The following is a 6000-nucleotide window of genomic DNA, read 5'->3' as shown; positions in this document are numbered from 1 at the left end:
TTCACCAGGGGAAGGGAGGGAAGCGACAAAGGGAGGCCGCCGGGCATCGGCCCAGGCCCCTCTCTTGTCTTCTTCACTGCTGCCGGCACCGGACACTCACCAGAGAACGAGGGAGCAAGAACCTAGACTGTCCAGGACTCGAATCACCTGTTACCACCCCTTGTTCTGCAACTGGGGAAACTGAGGCCCAGAGGGAGGAAAGAACTCAGCCAAGTTTCCACGGTCAAGGGCGGTGGTCTTTCCTCTGCACTGCACATGTCTCGCCCAGAGGCTGTTTCCCACGTGCTTGCTGTATCTGCCTTCCTGCCGGGGTCCCAGATAGAGGCAGCGGTGGAGGGGGTGGGTCCTGCCTGTAGGCCATGGCCCTTCTTTCTGCCCACTGAGGAGTGACCAGGGTGGCCTGGGCTAGTGAATGCTTCTGACTTAGACCCACGTGGGTCACAATCCTGACACTTTCACTTATTAGCCATGTGACCTTGTGCTCTCTGAGCCTTGGTTCACTACCCTATAGAATAAGGAGACAAAACCTAACCCTCTTTCCCTAGCATTGCTGGAAATATTTTTTTATTTTGCTTTGTTTCTTGAGACAGAGTCTCTCTCTGTCACCCAGGCTGGAGTCACAGTGAATCATAGTTCGCTGTAACCTCCGTCTCCCAGGTTCAAGTGATTCTCCTGTCTCAGCCTCCCAAGTAGCTGGGAGTACTGGTGCCCGCCACCACATCCAGATAATTTTTGTATTTTTAGTAGAGATGGGGTTTTGCCATGTTGGCCAGGCCGGTCTTGAACTCTTGACCCCGGGTGATCCACTCACCTTGACCTCCCAAAATGCTGGGATTACAGTTGTGAGCCACCACGCCCAGTTCCTTGAAAGATTTCTATTATAATAAAAGTTCACATGCATTGAGCATTTATTCTCAACTACCCTGTGGGGCAGGTATGAATTTTATCCCCATTTTCCAGATGAGGAAACTGAGGCTCAGAATGGGGAAATAACTCTTTGGAGGTCACACGGCTAGCAGGAAGTAGAGCAGGAATTCCAATTCAGGCAGCATGACTTCAGAGCTCACATGCTTAGCCATATGCGACAGAATCAGGCATACAGTAGGTGCTCAATAGATATTAGCTACTAATGACCCTCTGACCGAGGCCCTAGGAAGACTTTGTTTTCGTATTTGCACCATTTTCCAGGACAAACCACACCTTTTGTTTATTTTCCTCCCCTCTAATCCCCGCTTGGAGACACGCGGCCTCTCTCTCAGGGATTTTCAGATTATTCCCACCTTGATTAGTTCCAGTTTCTCCTGCTGAAGCAGGAATTATTTTGGGGCCTCAATGGCTCCCTCTGGTTGCCTGTGACCCCCGCCCAGTTGCAGACACCTCTCCCTTCACCTGCACGGTTCATTAGCCACATTCTGATCAGCTGCCGCTCTGGGTGCCCTGCAGCTCTCAGCCCTACCTCGAGGGGCAGCACCTGCTCCCTTGCCCCACTCCTGCTGGGCCCACAGCCACTCCTGCCACCCCACTATTTTGTAGGGATGGAGGATGTCACCTTTTTTTTTTTTTTTTTTTTTAGCTGGGATTACAGGCACGCGCCACCATGCCCAGCTAATTTTTTGTATTTTTAGTAGAGACGGGGTTTCACCATGTTGACCAGGATGGTCTCGATCTCTCGACCTCGTGATCCACCCACCTCGGCCTCCCAAAGTGCTGGGATTACAGGCTTGAGCCACCGCGCCTGGCCACCTTTTTCTTTTTTTATTATTATTTTAATTTTTATTTTTTGAGACAGGGTCTCATTCTGTCACCCAGGCTGGAGTGCAGTGACGCGATCTCGGCTCACTGCAACTGCCGCCACCCCCACCTCCCCCCCACCCCCAGATTCAAGCGATTCTCCTGCCTCAGCCTCCCAAGTAGCTGGGACTAGAGGCATGTGCCACCATGCGCTGCTAATTTTGTCATCTGTTTTGTAATCCTCAGTCCCCGACTTTGTCTCAGAGCCATGACCCTCCCTCCAATTCCAGGATTTTCCCAGACTTGAGCAAAAGCTCACACACCATTTGGATGCAAATGTGTTTGGCTGGTGTTCCCACTCCCTGTTCCTGTGGGAACCCAGTCCTCAATGTCATTCAGCCTGGGGTGGGAGCGGTAAAAACTCCCAAGGATGCATTTTATGTGATGTATATTTTACCACAATTAAAATAAAATTCCCAAGGGGTCACAGGACGCCTCCCCGCCTCTGCCACCATGTTATGTCACCATGCGTGGGGCCCACGTCACAGGCACGGGGTGTGGGTTCTGCGGTAGCTGTCTGTTCTCTCTCTGCTCCTGGCTCTTCTTTCCAGCTCTGCGCTCTGCCTCTGCCAGGGCCGCCTGCAGGCCTTGCTTGCTTTTCAAAAATAACTCTTGAGTCTCTCACTGAGGTTGGGGGCTGCTTCCTCAGTGTCCCGGGCTGTGTGTTAATCCTTCCAATGCAAGACTTCCTGAAGCTTAGACTCCAGGCTGGGCAGGGGATCTGGTCACCAGTGTCTGGCTGAAGTAGTTCAGAAACTGACCTGCTGTTCCAGCACCTACGGTAGGTGGGGGTAGGTCCTCCCCCGTCTCCACCAAATCATTCATTCACTCATTTATTCAGATATTTATCATGCATCCATTAGTGCCTATTGGCTGCTGAGCACCCCCATGGGGGACCCCTATTGATTTCTCATTTGCTCCTCTTTGAATTTCTATTTCCTTTTCTAAAGTAGGATTTATTTATTTATTTAGCTCACTGCAGCCTCTGGCCTCTACCTCTTGGGCTCCATTGATCCTCTCACTTCAGCCTCCCGAGTATATGGGACTACAGGCAGTTGCCACCATGCCCAACTAATTTTGTTTAAGTTTTGTAGAGATGAGGGCTTGCTATATCGCCCAGGCTGGTCTCAAACTCCTGGGCTCAAGGGATCCTTCTCCCTCAGCCTCCCGAAGTGCTGGGATTACAGGCGTGAGCCACCGTGCCCAGCCAAATAGGGGTTCCTAAATTGGGATGGTCAGTCAGTCCCAGTGGGAAACAGATGGCAGGCTCATATTGGGTAACGTAAGGAAGGCTGACTAAAGGGGTTATTTAGGTGTGGACAAGGTGTACAGAAATCACAGGGAATAGTGCAGTGCGGAGACTAGTTATAATGGGAGAGCTGTTACCTCCTTAGGCATGGTGGGGAGCAGTTTCCACTGGCCAGAAAGTTGTGTGGAGAGAGTCACTTCAAGAGAAGCTGTTGGCCAGACAAGGGAGCTCATGCCTGTAATCCTAGCACTCTGGGAGGCTGAGGTAAGGTGGATCCTTGATGTCAGGAGTTCGAGACCAGCCTGGCCAACATGGTGAAACCCCATCTCTACTGAAAATACAAAATGAGCCAAGCATGGTGGTGGGTGCCTGTAGTCCCAGCTATTTAGGAGGATGAGGCAGGAGAATCACTTGAACCTAGGAGGTGGAGGTTTCAGTGAGCCAAGATTGCGCCACTGCACTCCAGCCTGGGTGACAGATCAAGACTTTATCTCAAAAAAAAAAAAAAAAAAAAAGTAAGCTGTGACCTCTGTTAAGGGACATAGCCAGCCTGAGGTGCCCTGCAGGAGGAAGCAGATGCATAAATACCCTGAGTCACTCCACCTTCTCCCTTCTGTCTCCTCCCGGAGCCTCCTCCTTGGCCAAACCAGATTAGAAGCCAGAGAATATGGAAGGCTGTTTGCTGAGTCTGAACAGCTGAGTCTCCCTGGGCTGGGAAAGGGCTCTAGGGGGGCAAATGGAGGCTATCCAGCCTCTTACCTGCCAATAGTAATGGCGATAGGACTAGTAAGCGATAGAATATATACTTAATAAATATTAGTTGTTCTACTGGTAGTGTTCGTATTAGTTTATTAACTGCTGCGTAACAAATTACCCAAATTAATGGCCTTAAATAATAATATTTATTACTTTACATGGTTTCTGTGGGCCAGGAATTGGGAGTAGCTTATCTGAGTGGTTCTGGCTCATGAAGCTGTGGTCATGGGTACCAAAAAAAAAAAAGAATGAATGAATAACAGCCTGGGCAACATAGCGAAATCCTGTCTCTGCTCCCCCCGATGTCCCCCGATCCCAAATTAGCCAGGCATGGTGGTGCACGTCTGTAGTCCCAGCTACTTGGGAGGCTGAGGTGGGAGGATGGCTTGAGCTTGGAGGTCGAGGCTGCAGTGAGCTGAGATTGCGCCACTGCACTCCAGCCTGGGTGACAGAGTGACCCTGTCCCAAAAAAAATAAATAAATGAAAAATAAAAGAGAATGAATGAATAAGACCTAGTATTTGATAGCACAACAGGGTGTGACTATGGTCAATAATATATATATTGTTGCATTTTAGCTTTTTAATTTAATTATATTTATTTAGTATTTTTATTTTTTTGAGTTGGAGTCTTGCTCTGTTGCCCAGGCTGGAGTGCAGTGGTGCAGTCTTAGCTCACTGCAATCTTTATCTCTTGAGTTCAAGCGATTCTTCTGCCTCAGCCTCCTGAATAGCTGGGACTACAGGCATGTGCCACCATGCCTGGCTAAGTTTTTGTATTTTTAGTAAAGATGGGGTTTTACCATGTTGGCCAGGCTGTTCTTAAACTCCTGACCTCACGTGATCTGCCCACCTTGGCCTCTCAAAGTGCTGGAATTACAGGCCTGAGCCATTGCTCCTGGCCTAATAATTTAAGTGTACATTTAAAAATAACTCAGAGAGGCCAGGTGTGGTGGTTCATGCCTGTAGTCCCAGCATTTTGGGAGGCCGAGGTGGGCGGATTGAGAGGTCAGGAGATCGAGACCATCCTGGCCAACATTGTGAAATCTCATCTCGACTAAAAATACAACATTAGTTGGGCCTGGTGGTGTGTGCCTGTAGTCCCAGCTACTCGGCAGGCTGAGGCTGGGAATTGCTTGAACCTGGGAGGCAGAAGTTGCAGTGAACCAAGAGCACGCCAGCTTGGTGACAGAGGGAGACTCTGTCTCAAAATAAAAAATAATTAAAAAACAAAACAAAACAAAACTCAGAGAGTGTGATTGGATTGTTTGCAATATGAAGGATAAATGCCTGAAGGGATATGTACCCCATTTACTGCGATGTACTTATTTCACATTTTATGCCTATATCCAAACATCTCATGTGCCCCATAAATATATATACCTACTAAGTACCCACAAAAATAAAAAAAAACTAAATAAAATATTTAGGTTAAAAGAAAGTCAGCCAGTCACCCAAAGGCTTGCCTGGGGTTGAAGGATGTACTCACCCACATGGCTGGCAGGCTGGTGCTGGCTGCTGGCAGGAGGAATTAGTTCCTTGCCATCCAGACCTTTCCATAGGACTGCTTGAGTGTCCTCATAGCATGGTGGTTGGCTTCCCCATGAGAGTAATCAGGCCCGGCGCAGTGGCTCATGCCTGTAATCTCAACACTTTGGGAGGCTGAGGCGAGCAGATCACTTGAGGTCAGGCGTTCGAGACCAGCCTGGCCAACATGGTGAGACCCTGTCTTTAGTAAATATACAAAAATTAGCTGGGTGTGGTGGCGGACACCTGTAATCTCTGCTACTCAGGAAGCTGAGGCTGGAGAATCTCTTGAACCTGGGAGGCAGAAGTTGCAGTGAGTTGAGATCATGCCACTTCGCTCCAGCCTGGGCGACAGAGCGATACTCTGTCTCAAAAAAAAAAAAAAAAGAAAAAGAGTGATCAATGTGTTTTATGGCCTCCCTCATCTCAAAAACCACAGGCTATCGTTTCCACAATCTGCTATTGGCAACACTGGTCAACCCTATTCAATGCAGAGGGGCTTGAATCCCAGGAAGCAGAAGCCACTGGAGAGCTTCATGGAGGCTGGCTCCCAAGGTTCTCAATAAATTAACTCATTTAAATGCCATTGGTGGCTCACACCTGTAATCCCAGCACTTTAGGAGGCTGAGGTGGGAGGACCACTTGAGGTCAGGAGTTTGAGACCAGCCTGGCTAACATG

The sequence above is a fragment of the Saimiri boliviensis genome, chromosome 7, assembly GCF_048565385.1.
Source record: "Saimiri boliviensis isolate mSaiBol1 chromosome 7, mSaiBol1.pri, whole genome shotgun sequence".
NCBI lineage: Eukaryota > Metazoa > Chordata > Mammalia > Primates > Cebidae > Saimiri > Saimiri boliviensis.
The sequence above is the reverse complement of the archived record's forward strand: the minus strand, read 5'-3'. Positions refer to the sequence as shown.